This window comes from Diabrotica undecimpunctata, chromosome 5, assembly GCF_040954645.1.
Source record: "Diabrotica undecimpunctata isolate CICGRU chromosome 5, icDiaUnde3, whole genome shotgun sequence".
Lineage (NCBI taxonomy): Eukaryota > Metazoa > Arthropoda > Insecta > Coleoptera > Chrysomelidae > Diabrotica > Diabrotica undecimpunctata.
Genome location: NC_092807.1, coordinates 38911007 through 38928397, shown reverse-complemented (window position 1 = coordinate 38928397; position 17391 = coordinate 38911007). Strand labels below are relative to the sequence as shown.

General features: G+C 32.3%; 2 protein-coding genes across 5 annotated transcripts in view; one reads left to right on the top strand and one right to left on the bottom strand.

Moving 5' to 3' along the window:
• LOC140441268 (uncharacterized) overlaps positions 1-17391 on the bottom strand; it is a 208824-nt gene that overhangs the window by 8532 nt on the left and 182901 nt on the right. Inside the window, exon 6 of one of the 2 annotated variants that reach the window (XR_011950973.1) lies at positions 12537-12767. The exons of the other annotated variant lie outside the window; for it this stretch is intronic. The gene's annotated coding sequence lies outside the window, so the exon portion shown is untranslated. The remainder of the gene's footprint in view (positions 1-12536; positions 12768-17391) is intronic. 2 annotated transcript variants of the gene reach the window in all.
• The window catches only part of msi (RNA-binding protein musashi), a 579058-nt gene that overhangs the window by 428865 nt on the left and 132802 nt on the right, over positions 1-17391 (top strand). The window lies entirely within an intron of this gene.

Here is a 17391-nt window from a genome sequence, read left to right as displayed (position 1 = left end):
TCTCTTCACTTTGGAAATGCATTTTTCTTATACACAAACTGCAGTTTTCATTTAACACCATTAATTTTGTTCTCAAACTTTCCTAACACTTTCCCAAATCGAATGCAAATAGTTTCACAGCGATTTATCTTACTGCTTAAAATTGGTAGGTTTAGTGCTTCGTTTCCTCGTCTCCTTTCCACGAAAACTAACGAAAACATTTAAAATACTATTAAAATTATTACTTAAATTACAATTTACTCTTTTATCATTGAAACGGATTGGAGTTGGAGGATAAATTGTTCAAGATTTGAAGTTATTTGACGCCAGTTATTGAAGATTTAACATTTTTGCACAAAAAAGAATATATACGAGTACCATAAAATAATTTGTGACATTTACACGCTCATAGAAATGTGCCTAAATGGTTACTATAACTCAACGTGTTTATTTTTTATCGAAATGGATAATGTTGTTTTTTTACCACGTATTACGTTTTTATTCCACTGAAGAATGATTTTTATTTCTTTTTTGGAAATGTGTAAAAACGTTATAAATTTAGTAACCTCATAGTTTTCTCAATGTGCTATATTTTTTAAAGTCTTAAGAATAACTAAGAAAATCACTAGGTTTTTTAATAATTATTTAATTTAATTTTAATATGAACACTTTAAATACAATTAAAAATAACATACTAGTGCAGTGTACCAAGGTTTTTAACTCAGAATTCCATCAACATCTCGATTTTCTTGAAATTCTAACCGTAAATAGGGACCACCTTAACGAGCAAATCTACCCTGAGCCACTCTACTAAGGTAAAAGTACACAAGTCTACTTTTACCTTAGGGTTGGAATCCACCCCTACTGAGGGGTACATCTATAATGAAAATAACCTCAAGAATCGATAGAAAAATATATTTTAAGCAAAATAGATTTTTTTTCGAAAAATCAATCCTTTTAGACTTATTCGTGATTGAAAATTTCAATTTTTCAGATATTGTAGGAACACGGTTGAATAAAGGTATTCGTATTGTCTTCAATTCTTTGTAAAATCTCTTCAGTAAAAAAAACTCCAAATCTTTGATGCGTCTTTCAAATATCGTACTTGCCCAGTTACTCCAGAAATTTTTACGTTTACTATTATTTCACTGCGAGTTCGTATTTGGTGGTTTCGTATAGGCTTCTTCCATTTAGTTGTTCCATCCTTACTAATGAAATGCAGCACATTTTATGAAAACATCATTTTGTAGAAACATCACAAGATTTCTGAGATTTGCTCCTCAATTCCTTCGTCCATGTTAGTGTCGTGGTCCTGTATCTCTTCGAAATCTCCTTACCAACTAGCATCGTCAGGTTCAACTTCTGGCTCAAAACGAAAGAGATATTCCGCATAAAGCAAGAAATGCTTCTTGCTGCTTTTCAAAACTCATTCAAAAAATCCGTAAAAAAATAAGTTTATATTAATCAAATATACAGAACACATAATCAGTATATCACTAACAATTATAAATCACATTTTTACTTTAGAAATAAAATATTTTAAAAATGAATTTTACCTGAAGATTTTTTACAACTTGTATAACGTACAGACTGCCGGTCCGCAATTCAATATAGCAGCAGAACTAAATGCACTAGACAACTCTCAAAACTGTACTGAATAAAGTGTACCCTTGCTTGAAGCTATCGATCACGCCACGACTGAGATCGTAATTAATCGTTAGAAATCAACAAATAATTTGACAAGAGGACTCAGTCCGCACGTTAACCCCTGAAATTATAAATTTTTCCAGTAAAATCGACTGTTTTCCCGATATTATATGTTAAATACGAGATTATCACCTGATACGTATAACTCGATTTGTATTAGGCTTACAGCAAAAATAAAAAAGCATTCTCTTTGATTTTTTATAAGCTACATTTGATCCATTAGTTTTTTTCAATAAAATGTAAAGTTTTTGAGTTATTTGTGAAAAATAGATTAAAAACATAAAAAAAATTTTTAATCACAAGTAAGTCTAAAAGTATTGATTTTTTGCTGATATTATACTTTTCTATCGATCGTTGAAATTCTTTTCAATATAAAGGTACCAACCCTCCAGTTAGAGTGGATTTCAGCATAGGGTACATTTTGAAGGGCAAATAGAGGTTAATTCCAAAATTTCATCAAAATTAATGCATTTAGATGGAAATCGTAGGTTATACCATATTTTTGCCGTGGTAGACTGGACTACATAATACATAAAATATATAGTTTTAATACCACAAGCTAGTAGCTTATTGAATTTGTATTGGTATTTTCAGATTTTTATGTTTATATTTTTGTAATATTTTTAAGTATAAAAAAGTTGTTTTCCTAATAGACCTTTAGTTTCTATGGTACAGTTGACCTAATAATTTTAACCTGGATAAATATTTCATGTTTCTTGGGTTTTTTGATTCTTAAAAGTGTTTGACTAACAAATTTGTGCTTAAATATTTTGTAGATACGCTTCTTTAAAATTATTTAGACTGAAATATAGAAGATATCATTACAAGTTACCCCCTTTATTCTAGGTTGATATTATGCATGAAAATAATTATATTTTTTTCTTTGATGTAGCACTAGTAGACGTTTTTCAGCCTCTCGAAATGTTAGATAATTTTTGCCAGATGGATGGATACAAGAAACTTTTTACTTGACTGGCCTGAAAATGCACAACTAGAATTCCAAGCAAGTTGTGTTCATTGTACTGTAATGATTAAAATTGAAGGTAAAGTACTTGACATAAAACTGGTTTACAAAAAAAAAGTAAAAAATGGCAATGTACTTTAATTAAATTTGTGTGTTCTGGTTTGACATTAAGCATCGTTATTTTAATAACTTAAACATGAAATTTCATGATATTTTCTTCAGTTTTATTAAGAAAGTGTTAAGTGTCATATACACATATATAACTGTACATATCAGTTTAAGATTCGTATCACTGCGTTTATACTTGTTCGGCGCTTGTACATTAATTTGTTAATTATCTTTTACATCTTTTTTATATTGTGATATTTTCTAAAGGTGTTTTGTATTGTTTTATTGCACAAAATACAAGCATTTTTTGCAGACTATTTCGTAGGTCTTGGACACTCTTTTCTCGTCTATGGACCCATCAAGACATTGCTTTTAAGACATACTAGATTGGGTCACGGATAAAAGGTAATAACAAATGGGGTAAAACAGAGGTTAGGATTCTAATTACAGTTAAATATTAAGCTTACTTTTGCAAATAAATTCCATCAAACACTTATTTACAGCTCTTATATTTAGAGATAGCAGATAGCACATATTGTACGGAGGAAAAATTTTGATGTTGACTAAATTTTTTATTAGATCTTCAGTTTGTTTTGTGTATTTTTTACATTCGAAGAGAATGTGATCTAGATCACCTTCTTTTTGACAGTCTGGACATAAATTTGAATTTACAATTTTTAGTTTGGACAAATGACTAGGATAGCAGGCGTGTCCAAATTTTATTCTAATTATGGATGTTATATACCTTCGTGGAACAGAATAATTTTTAAACCAATAATCTCTTGGGATTAAAGGCTGTATAGAAGCATATTGCGAGGAAGACTGCGTACTATATATATGCCAAGATTGTTTCCATTTACTATTGATATTATTTTTAATTATTGTTAATACGTCTTGTCTACAGATTTGGTGATCAGCTTGCGTTCCGGTATCAATGGCCTTTTTAGCTAATAGGTCAACATGTTCGTTGTATTTAAGACCTATATGTGCTTTAACCCACAAAAAATGAACAACTCTTCGGTTTTTATGAAGGTCATAAACAAGTTTTTTAATTTGGAAGACGTATATATTTGAGTTGTTACTAGGAAAACTTAAAGTTTCAATTGCTAACATAACAGACAATGATTTAGATACTATTGTAACAGATGTATTCTGAGTCTTTTCAAAGTATCTTAATGCTTCATATATTGCTACAGCTTCAGCACTAAAGATTGAAAAACTATGATTTAGTCGACAAAGTTTTTCTGTATTAGTTGATGGAATGTAGAAAGCACACCCAGTACCAAACATAGACTTTGAGGCATCCGTATAAATAACTAAAGAGTCTGACAGACTAGACCTAAAAATATTTGAGCTAACAGAAGAATTTACATGGTAATTCGGTTGTATCACAGTAATGGGCTGCAAGCACGAATAAAAATGTTCGATGTGAAGATTATCCTCTGATTTGAAGTCATAATCAAAATTTGTCAGGCTTCTAAAAGCCTCACAAAGTGGAGGTGAGTTCTTAAGTCTCCAATATCGATTAGTTAAATCTTCTTCGTTCAGTTTTCTGATATTTGAGTAGAGTAGTGTTACGATTTTGTATATTAATAACAAACTTTTGACTGAGGTATTCTTTTCTATAGCCCAAAGGATTTTCTAGAGCTTCCACATGTCGAGCATTAATAAGCGACGATTTCATGGCACCCAAACAAATACGCAATGCTGAGTTTTGAAACACATCTATTGTTTTCAGAATATGTTTACTTGCTGAACCATATAATATGCATCCATAATCGATAATTGATCTAATATAAGATCGGAAGAAAAGCAAAGAAGTTTCCACATCTGCACCCCACCATGTTTTTGTAATTGATTTGAGGAAATTTAGACCCTTCTTACATCTATCCAACATAAACTCAACGTGAAGTTTCCAAGTTAACTTGCGATCGAGAATCAATCCCAAATATTTAATTGAAGAACTGAAATTAAAATCATACCCATTCAATTTTATCTGATTTAGTTTTGGTATATTGTGTCGAGTGAAAATAGTAATACTTGATTTACTTGATGCAATTTCAAACCCATTGTGTTTGAACCAATTTTTGGATCTATCATGTATTTTTTCTAAAGTTTGAATGCAGTTATCGTATTTTTTGGTAGAAGAATACATAAGAAAGTCATCAGCATACTGTATTATTTTAAAGCTGAGATTTTTAATGGTCTAAATTTTAAATTTAAATTTCGTAGGTCTTGGAGGTACATTATATTTGGCATATTTTGTAGCTTATCTCCAGTCTTGATAAGTAACAAAAAGTCGCCTTCATATAGGAGAGAATTGGAGATGGTATTTATGCAGAAAAATTCCTGAGTCACATTTGTTTTTAATTCCCTATTGTAACCGTTTCAAAAGATTTAAAAGAAACTCATTATATATTTCGATTATATTTTTTTTTTAATAAAACTAATAGCCCCATCTATCTGTCAAGTACCTACCTGTAGTCGACTCAAGGATTCTTCTGTAATTCCTAAATATATCCGGTAGATGAGCATATTTTTCAACTTGTCACTCACGCCCAATTTCCAGATTCAGGCGCCATGACAGCGTTTCGCTCTTTTCTGTTAAGACCGTCCAACCGTTAAGACGTGTTTCCAAAGTTGGTCTCAATTCAGAGGTGAGTTAATAAATCCTTTTCTTGTCCATATTTCAGTTCAGATAGATATATTATTTTTTTAGACCCTTATTGGAGAGGCTATAATGCTGCTATTATATTTCTAATACTCGTCGCAAGATAGTATTGCTATGGAGTTATTCCAGATCATGGCCCAGTAGCAGTATCTTTTTTTGGAATCCCTAACCCCTCTTATCTAGGATGGTGGTGATTTTATATAGTACGTAGCTGAATCAATGGTTTATTTGGTGACTTATTAAACAAGAAGAGAAACAGAGCAGATTAAGGTTGTACTAATTTTTATTATACCTACTTTCAAGACAACAGAAATGATTATGAACTCAAAAAAAAAAATGAAAATATAGTGAAGTGTTCTAATTTAATTTAAAGATTTATTTTCTTCATTGTTGCTAGTTGATAAATAACTATATTATTTTCAATGTAAACAAATTTCGAAATTTGGGGTTAATATATATATATATACATTCATTTTCTTTATAACCAATTCTTAATTTAATACGATACAAAGATTTTTTGTTTATGATAATGTTAACATAAAATAATATTTTGGAATCCCTTTGGGATGACGTAACTTTTAATGTTTTCTTTTTGTTCATTACTAAGAAATAATAAAGAATAGTTTTCTTGTAAACTTTCAATAAATCTTAATTTTTTTTTCTCTTCCCCTTCGAGGATAAACCAGGGGTGGCGTCCAATAATAAATTATAACTTCATATTATCTAATTGTGCTTGGATTTAAAATACGATATAGTTTCTATATGTTTATGAAAACCCCGCCCAATTCTCTTCCGACAGTGAGCGATTCAGGCCTTGTATATATTATTGTAATACGGCAGTGTTACATAAATGGCGCGCCAATCGTGGAGCGTGTATCTTCATTATAAAAACAACGTAATATGTTTATGATTTCTGTTTACATTTCGTATTTTAGACTCTAGTTGTTTTGTTCCCCCCTGTATGTGGTTAATTAAGTCTGTATGTTTTGAACCATTTTTTTGGTTAAATTGTGTATTTGTTTTATCCAATTTTTCATTAAATCAACACTGCTACTATTTTAGAATTTTTTGCAAAGTATTTATATGTATTCGTTTTTAATCTTCGTAAAATTGCGTAGAAATATTCTCGTCGTATTTTTAATTTTGTGAAATACATAATACGTATTTGGAATGTTTATTACGTGTGCATTTTAATGGTCGTATTTTGAATGGTAAGATAATCGTCTGTTTATTCCCCGTCCGTCTATGTAAACATTCCATGTTAGAGAAATTTTGTTTATGTCCATAAATTAATTCGTATCTAAACGATGGCTTTCTTTGCAGTTCAGTCTTATTTGTTGATAGAACCATAATAATTATATTCCTCAATGTGTTTATTTTAAATAAACGAAATGGCTCTTAGCGTTCGGTATTTGAAAAATCAATTAAGTGAATTTTATTTCTTGATCTTGATTCATGGTTTTTATTCGCAGCAAACATATGGGAATTATACCTATATACAGGCTGTCCCGACCTACGTAATTTTAAAATGTGTTATCTGGATTTTTGCAGAATACTTTTTTGGATGTTTTTGATATAATATCTGTTATCTGTTAAATTTTCTTTTTAATTTGTTTTTCGTTTATTTTAAAAATGTATTTTTTCATAGTTTAACTTTTTCGTACTTTGAAAAGAAAATTTTATTTCCTGAAAAGGAAAATGCTTTCTATATTTTACAGTCCATGGTTCTTTTGTTTTGAATGTATAAGGAAGTAATGATATAATTTCGTTTCTCTCTGCCTAAGGCGTCTTTGTTGAGAATATAGAGCGGAAATATTGTTATTCTCCTTCTGTTATGTTAATTTTATGTCTTTGTGTGGTCAGATGTAGTAGAAGTATGTTTTTGGTACTGGAATTTATTGTTATTTGTGGTTTTACCTTTTTTTTCTCGAGATGTCCTGTAGGACGTACAGGCACGTGACCTGTATTATTGTATCTTGAGTTATTTGTGTGATGTCAGACTGTTGTATACGCAGCAGCTTTCTTTTTTTGTCGTTGACATTTTTGCGGTCTTCTAATAGTTTATTAGACCACATATATCTTTTTGCTTTGAGACTTTTGGCTAAGGCTCAAAAGCTTTCATTTATTATCTTGTGTTCATGATATGGCACAAGTGAGGTTGAAGTAGTTTGCTGTTGTCTATTGTGACTCTTTGTATATACAGAGGTGAAACAACCCGCTGCCGCCTATTGTGAATTTACCTTTTATCTTTATGTCTACGTTAAGACCACGTTTGTTTAACAATTGAGATAGTTCTGGTACTACCGTTAAATGACCCACTGAGAATTAAAAGTTTATATTATTTTAACTCTGTTAGAGTTCTGCTAAAGAATGGTAAACATTTCTTTGTGATTTGTATGACGACCATATTGGATTCAATTAGGTGTCAAAAATGTTTTACTGTTCAACTTTTTTTATTGTTGTGGTGTGTTACATCCAACATCATGATTTTTTATTATTGACGATGGACTGTAATATTTTTCTATTCCTTTGGAAGATTTTAATGATTCTTCCGTTCCTTTTAAGTCTTATCGTAAGTTTTTGTTTCGTGGAAGACTCTTACTATTTTTTTTTGTTTCTTTTGGAAACAACAGTTTTAAACTGAACTGTTTGTGTATCGATTATGGTTTGTATGCCATATACCCATTTTCTTTCTTCTTCTCCAAGATTGTGTATTAACGGTTTGGATTTATTTTCTTCTTTTGTCCTATTGGAAGTTTCCTTGCTTGGAAATTTTCCGCTGTGATCAATCCCAGAGGATATTCTTATGGAACTATTGGCCATCCTGTCTTTCTTCTTGTGCGTTAGTTCAATTTTCAACCAGTTGTTGGAAATTCATTTATTGCTTGACTGTGATAGTCAACTTTATTATTGTTTGATGCTATTTAGGTTGTCTACCTAGTGGATAACCATAGCGAAGCTTGTTTAAGCTGTGTTGTTGGCCACCCGCCTTTGTTAAGCTGGAAGTATCCCTCTTTTCGCTCCCAGAAACTTTAACACTGGTCTGTTCCACACTTTTGGTTAGGTTAGAGCCATATTTATAGAAATCTGCCATTGGTCGTTGTGCCTAATAGCCAACGAACTGTACCTAATGTCGATTCATCAAATCGAGTATCCAGTTTAATTTTGCATGTAAATATGTCGTGATTTTTGTTTATTTTTTTGTTTTATTCAGACCTAAAACTTACCTAAGTCAGTGTTTCGTCGGATAATTCAGATTTGTCTGAAACCGAATAAATCGGTTTTCTTAAATTTTTAATACCTTTCTTCTAAAATGTTCCATTCTTAATTTTTAATTAATTAATTAATTCCAGTCCATTCTTAATTTTTAATTTTTTAGTTGATTCCCTTTGCGCCTTGCGTACTTAATCTTTGCTACCTTCTCCAGCGACTATTCAATCCCTCCGTGGCCCGTGTACAGGAAGAGTTGCGCTAACGCGAACTTTATCCTGGAGAGGATTCGTTTCCTTTCCAAATTTTTTTGGCGTGGGGTCAGTACAGCACTGATACCCTAGTACTTAGTACATTGAATACCACTTTGCTTCGGCAAATCTGTCCCTTAGTGCTTCTTTCCCTTCAGGAAGTTGACACGTTTCAATTTTTTTTTTTGAGCTGTCTCGACAACCCTTGTTTTATGTCGGTGGTGTTGACTATTAGTCAGGGAGCATCCTGCTATAGTCAAGTGGATTAGTGGACCTATCCCTATTCCAATTAATAATTTTGTGTATCTCAGATGTTGTCGCAAAGAGACGAGCCTCTGGAAGTAGTGTAGGAGACTCCGCACGTCGATCTCCAGAGCAACTCAGTTTGGCTCGCACCCCAGTTCGTTGAACTGTTTTACTTTTTATTATTATAATATTGATCATTTATTGTGTTCAATATGTCTATATATATGTATATATGTCGTATTTCTTTTCGACATAAATTTTATTTTTATCTTATCTTATTCTACTTCGGTATTATTCTCTCTCTAGTTTGTATTGATCGAGATCTTAAGTTTGTGCTACCCCGACCAAAAACCTATATTGATTTTAAGGGTGTTTGCAAAATTTAATCTCATTTTATTTTTAGAATGCCTTGGTAGAATGTGATATTTTTATGCTTATGTTAGTTTATATTACAATAAATTGTACATACCTTTAGTTGTCTTCAAGTGGATACAAAATTCAATTTATCTTATTTTACGGATTTATAAATCCAAGTAATTTTTTTGGTATCTATACCAAAGATATCAAGATTCCTCTGTCTAGTTACCAATGATAGTTCATTATAGTATCTGTTCATTTGCCTAAGTTTTACTCTTAGTGTGGAGATCTTCGAATTTCGACTCTCTATTCGAAACCCCCCAAAATAATGTTTGAAAAGATTATTGCTGTCTAACATCCTATATTCTGAATGGCCAGACACTGAGGAAGGCTAGGGATGAAGTAAGCGGATTCCCGCTAGTTGACTCGTCGGAATGATAAGCCATTCATAATTTTATTTCAGTAATAAATCTAGAATAACAGCCTCCCGCGTCAGGAAACTTTTTTTAGTTCTCCAATACCTGTTTAGTTATGTAATCTAGAATTATTTAGACCCTACCCGAAGTTGACCCTACCCGAAGTTGACCCTACCCGAAGTTGACCTACCAATGTTGTCCCTATTATAGGCGGATGATACACGTTAGTTATCACAAATTCTAGTTGTCATACTAATAACTAAACATCACCTTTTTTTTGTTTCTAAATATAGATGTGTCTTACAGAAATTCTGATGTCTACCTTTCCCAGTAAACTTATTAAGGCTTGTCTTTGTAGAACTTTAATGTACCCAATTTTGAACTATTAGTAACTCTTTCCTTTTATTTGTGTATTTCTAAATGTGTCTATAATGACGCACTGCGTTATTACCTTATGTTATTCGTGGATTAAGTCATAGATGAAAGACTCTATGCTTCCGAACAAACGATGACACATTTGTATTTTGTATCTTATGGCGTTAATGATACGATTGTATTATTATTCTTATGTTATTCGTGGATTAAGTCATAGATGAAAGACTCTACGCTTCCGAACAAACGATAACATTATTTTTTTTGTGTTTTATTGTGTTAGGTCTCATAACGACTACGCAGTAAATTATCTGTTTTGTATCTTGGTGACAACACTAGTATGTTTTGTTTTATATTACTTATGAAATTTCAAATAATAATATCTTAATTATATTGTTTCGATTGAATGCGAGCATTTGGTCTCAAATAATGATTTGTAGATATGTTTTGTTTTATTCCGCTTTGTTCATGATATTGGTTATAGGTAAAATACCCTATGCATTTTGAGAGTGAGCATGCAATTTTTTTTGTTTACATTTTTATAGTTGAGTCATTTCTATGCGTTCTGTTTCGCTTTGTTCTGAAATCTTTGAGTTGTTCCCACGTGAGTTGTGAAAGAAGGATTCTGTGAGTCCAGATTGTAGCTACATTTGTCCATTCTGTTTGTCTTACTTCTCCGTATATCTATTTCCACTTTTGAAAAGGTTAGTATGGTGTGCCACCATGCCTAGTCCGATTCCACGCTGGTACCCAGTTGAAATCGTGGGGAGGGCTGTGTAACCGTTTCAAAAGATTTAAAAGAAACTCATTATATATTTCGATTATATTTTTTTTTTAATAAAACTAATAGCCCCATCTATCTGTCAAGTACCTACCTGTAGTCGACTCAAGGATTCTTCTGTAATTCCTAAATATATCCGGTAGATGAGCATATTTTTCAACTTGTCACTCACGCCCAATTTCCAGATTCAGGCGCCATGACAGCGTTTCGCTCTTTTCTGTTAAGACCGTCCAACCGTTAAGACGTGTTTCCAAAGTTGGTCTCAATTCAGAGGTGAGTTAATAAATCCTTTTCTTGTCCATATTTCAGTTCAGATAGATATATTATTTTTTTAGACCCTTATTGGAGAGGCTATAATGCTGCTATTATATTTCTAATACTCGTCGCAAGATAGTATTGCTATGGAGTTATTCCAGATCATGGCCCAGTAGCAGTATCTTTTTTTGGAATCCCTAACCCCTCTTATCTAGGATGGTGGTGATTTTATATAGTACGTAGCTGAATCAATGGTTTATTTGGTGACTTATTAAACAAGAAGAGAAACAGAGCAGATTAAGGTTGTACTAATTTTTATTATACCTACTTTCAAGACAACAGAAATGATTATGAACTCAAAAAAAAAAATGAAAATATAGTGAAGTGTTCTAATTTAATTTAAAGATTTATTTTCTTCATTGTTGCTAGTTGATAAATAACTATATTATTTTCAATGTAAACAAATTTCGAAATTTGGGGTTAATATATATATATATACATTCATTTTCTTTATAACCAATTCTTAATTTAATACGATACAAAGATTTTTTGTTTATGATAATGTTAACATAAAATAATATTTTGGAATCCCTTTGGGATGACGTAACTTTTAATGTTTTCTTTTTGTTCATTACTAAGAAATAATAAAGAATAGTTTTCTTGTAAACTTTCAATAAATCTTAATTTTTTTTTCTCTTCCCCTTCGAGGATAAACCAGGGGTGGCGTCCAATAATAAATTATAACTTCATATTATCTAATTGTGCTTGGATTTAAAATACGATATAGTTTCTATATGTTTATGAAAACCCCGCCCAATTCTCTTCCGACAGTGAGCGATTCAGGCCTTGTATATATTATTGTAATACGGCAGTGTTACACTATTATGTTGTAGACATATATATTAAAAACAGTTGGAGAAATATAGTAGCCTTCTGTTGTTTACTTATATTTCCATTATAATATTTTGTATATTCTATAGTTTTTAATTGCATTTATAATAACGTTTCACTTAATGTTTATTTCTGCTTACGTTAGCAAAAACCCTTTCACCCCGTTGGAGTCCCTGCTGTTTTTCTTGTTATTCCATGTAGTTTTATAAATTTGTTTTTTCGTAATTTCTAAAGATATCTTTTTGTGCTTTTCCAATCATCTGGTACCGTAGCCTTTGACAATACATATTAAATAGATTTAGTATACATAAGTACAACATAAAGCTACCTTATTTCCACAACTCCACGTCCAATCATTTTGCTATTTTTTGTTTCTTGCAGAGCTTGGTTCAGTTCTTCTATATCAATTTCGTCTAGTCTTTTTACGTTTTCAACTATTACATGCGTGTCCACTCTGTCTCCTTGAAACCATAGTTTTTATATTTATCCTAGCCTTTTTCTCCATTGCCATTGCCAATAATGATAGTTTATAGTCTCTTTCCCTGAAATCTTGAATTCCCTGAAAGAAAAAAAATTATTGCCGTAGCCGTTTCCGAGAAACAGTGGATAAGTACGCTAACTGTACGGTAAAGCTAGCATATATATACCTATATTTTGGCAAGTGCAGGGCTCATTTTGGCGTCATATTTTATTGCTTATTAATTGCTGTTGATTGGTATATTAACGGACATATTACACGTGGAGAGAAATACACCTTGCTCCAACTGATTATGCAGGGAAAGATCCAAGGAAAGAGAAGCATAGGGAGGCGTAGAATGTCATGGCTGCGCAACCTGAGAGAGTGGTACGGATGTACATCAAATGAGCTTTTCAGAGCAGCCGTCTCAAAAGTCCGAATAGCTATGATGATTGCCGACCTCCGCCGCGGAGATGGCACTTAAAAAAGAAGAAGGTATATTAACAAATCCCTAAAAACTAGCCCATCATACCCTAGCTCAAAACACACCCCCGGAACAACCGAGATACCAAAAAGCGAACCGCATGGAATTGATTGCTAATTTGTTGCCAAAGTTTTACGCCAAGAAACAATTTATAGCTGTAACCGTTTCCGACAAACAATGAATATGCTAACTTTATGGTAAAGCTAGCATAGTTGTAACTATATTTTGAGAAGCAAAAGGACTAAAGAGCCTATTTTGGCGGCACATTTTATTTTATTTTGCCGAGGAAATGCTAAAGATTGGCTAGGTGAAACGTAAACAAGCTGAGCGCTAGTATACCATCATACCATGGAAAATATTTGAGTTTGCTAGTGCGGGAGGACGCTGAACTGTATAAACAGCTGAATTTCGCGCTACTGTGACTGCAGCCTAATATAACATCCAAGTTTTGACAAGACATGGATTAACTGCGTTAAATGGTGTCGTGAGAAACGTAGTCATTTGGGGAGAAATGGATAAAAATATTAAAACAAAATGCAGCGTGCTGTACCCACGGTGAGGGGTTACTTGTTAAGTCCAAACATGATCAAGTTGTGGCGAGTCGTAGCCGATTAAAAGTTAAAAAAATTATTTAGACCTGCTTATCAAACTAATTAAAAATTCATCTCCGTCTTCTTCTTTTATTTACATATACATGACTCTGTCTGTTTTTCAATGTGCCTCCAGTAAGTTGAAGTTCCATCGTTCTCGTAGTTTTCCTACTGATCGTCTTCCTATAGGCGAACAGTCTTTTGCCGCCTTTACTATTCTATCTGTTATCATTCGGCTTATATGATCGTCCCACTATACTCTTCTATTCCTTACCCAGTTCTTGATGTTCTCCACCTTGCATTTACGTCGTATATCGGTACTTCTAGCTCTGTCCCATAGTATCTTACCATCCATTTTTCGAAGTATTTTTATCTCTGCTGTTTCTAACACCCTTTTTGTCCTGTGTGTGTGTCAGGTCGTGTTTCTGCCGCGTATGTCATTATTGGTCTAATAATCATTTTTGTAAATTCTGCCTTTCATTTTTTTCCCGATATTTTTATTTCTCCATATTGTTTCATTCAGGCAACCTGCGGCTCTGTTTGCTCTGTTTACTTGATCTTCCACTTCAGTTTTGAACTTTCCGTAGCTAGATAATGTGATGCATAGAGATTTAAACTCTATCACTTGTTCTATTATTTAACGTTCTAGCTCCAATTTAATAATAACCATGGATTTGGGATGGTCTTTTTTGGGGACATTAACATGTTGAATTTTCTGGCGGTTATATTAAATTGGTGCAGCATTCATTTAAAATAATTTTCACTGTGAAGATTGCGTCGTCTGCGTAGCAGATTATTTGAGGTTGATTTTCTCCCATTTGGTATCCTTACTTTTTTTATTATTTCATCCATAATCAGGTTAAACAATAGAGGACTCAGGGAATCTCCCTGTCTTATCCCATTGCCAGTTTCAATAGGGTCTGTTAGTTCTTGTTCTACTTTAACTTTTATTGTTGTTTTGGTAGATCTTTTCGATCGTTTTGATTATTCCTAGAGGTATCTCCTCTCCATATCTGCCTTTAGTTTGCTAATTTCGTTTCGGAACTGTTTGTTTTGATTATGTTATAACGATTTTTCTAGCCTAAGTAATAATCGGTTAGTACTTGTTTGTTAGATTTTCTTCAACGCGCACTTTCACCTTAAAAATCAAATATAAATGGTGACAAGCTACACCCCTGTCACAGCCGTCTAATTATTTTTAATTCTTGAAATCTCATCTTCTATTTTAGTGTTAGCTTTAGTGTTAAATTTAAATTTGTCACCATTAGATTTCCTCTATCTTCAATCGGTTTAATGTTTTTCGTTGTGTGTCGAATATTTCTATTCTTTTGTAGTTAATCTGCAGATATGCAGTTGTTCCGCAGTTTATTTTGACTTTTATTATTGTGATTTTTTTCATTATGCCTTTGTTATTATTATATCCAATAGTCTTGCATATAGTTTTCCTAGGATTCTGATATCAGTCTGTGCACAACCTGTGGTTATTTATTTTTTTGTGCACATGTATGTAAATACAGTTTAATATTTTCTGTAGTATAATTATTTGAAGCGTTGCCTACAGAAATATTTACTCATTTATGTTGGTATCACTAACTTTTAAACGCTTTTAGACTATTTTCCTTCCACTATTTAATCAGTTTCTCGTCATGTTTGTTTACATGGTTAATTTTCATTAACATAACCTTTTCTAATGATATTTTGCTTTATTTAATTTTCTGTCACTTCTAAAAGTGGTATTTTCTAAAAAATCTACTTCATTTTAGTTTTAAATATCTTGGTACACAAAAAATTGTTTCGTCAGTTACTAATTGTCTTTTGTTTGTTATATATAAAACTTATTGCTACTACACAATGTGCAGTTGCATTTTTAAATAATTTCCATAAAGGAGATTAACATGGTAGTGCATATCAATTGCATACATACTCTTTCAACACCTTTTATGATGCAAGTTCAAGCGTTGTTCATTGAATAAAAGAATTTTCGGATTTGCAATAGATTCGATATCGCTATTTGTGAAAACAGCGTTTTCGAAATTAATTAGATTGATTATTTGCATGGGAGTACTAGCAGAAATAAATACCAATAAAGTAATTAACGTGTGCATACGAATATTTAAATATAAATATAAAACAATTAAATAAATATAAAATGAGTCATATTTTTGTTATTTCCTGTACAAGAATGCTTATAGGCATTTTATGTTTTATCTATATCAATAATGTACAACACAGTATCTGTAGAAACTTTATAACCCATACAACATTCCGTTCTAATCATTAGGCGATCAATACATTCTTAGATAAAGTTTGAAATACTTTATGGCATAAAAATTACGATCATCATTTTCCAACGGTGGGATGGTTTTAAGTTTCCATCGATATCTTATATAAGTTTGTAAATGTCGCCTCCGATTGAAAACACTGATAGTATTGGCATCTTTCTATTCTAATCTTTAACCTGATACTTTCCGTTACCCAAAAGTTATACTACAGTTATTATTCTTAAATGAGTTTCTTGTTCTTGAGGGCGGGCAGTTCATCTTATTGGTTCAACTATTTTTGTAACGATATCTTTATCTTGGGATGCACTACTAATCATTCCGGACGTTAGCAAACGTCATCAATAGAGTAGGTACTTTGTTTGGCCCACGAGATTTTGATAATTTTTTTGTATATCCAGATTTTAAATGCTGGTATTCTCTTTTCCATAACATCTAACAAGGTGAGCGCCTTAATGCAGTGTAACAAAATAGTAGAAACATAACAGAAGACTCTTGAGGAATAGGCCGCTGACGTTTTCTATTTTACATCCTATATTATTTCTATATCTAGTGAATGATTCCAATCGTCATTCAATATTAAGATTAGCTAGGTGATCTAAATATTTTACTTGTGAGATTTATGTTGCAGACAAACACGTATAAAATGCATTTACCTAAATAATTTAATTTATGGATTATAGCTAATTTCTACTTTCTTCTTTCGGTTTTTATTCTGTTCTCTTTTTCTTCTAAAATTTTGTTTTACTTGTACTCTCCGAGTCTTCCGAGCCGTGTAATTCTGCAGCCTTATGTTTTGCCTGCCCTATTCTTCTCGTGGGCAGATGCCTAGACCTGAATCTGGGTACTGTATGGTGACCAGTCATCATCCATATGGTATCCCTAATTTCATTTATGATGTTTCTATGTCCTGATCTCACGATTATGTTAATCACGTTTTCTCACGGTCTATATTATATTCTCGACTCCCCCTTTATCAAACGATGTGCAGTGGATTGAAGTCTAGTACCACCTCCATAGTAGTTGTTGATGTGCGTTGGCGAATTATCTTAAGAGCAGACGTCTGTCTGTTGTGGCATGCAAAATGCCATATTAGCCATATACCCCTCAGAGTCCTATAATTCACAGGCAAACTGAGTGTTTCTGGCTTATTTTGAGGATGGCAATTTTTTGCTGCACCTTTGGGTACCATACCAGTGATGCATATATTAATATTGGTTTTACCATTTTCTATACATCCAATATAAGATCTTTGGTTTTAAACCCGTTTCCATTACATTTTTTCATGATTGCGCCTGGTACTATGTGCTGATTTCAAGTAAGCCTCGAATCTAGTATTACTCCAAAGTACTTTTCTTCACTTACTAGATTTA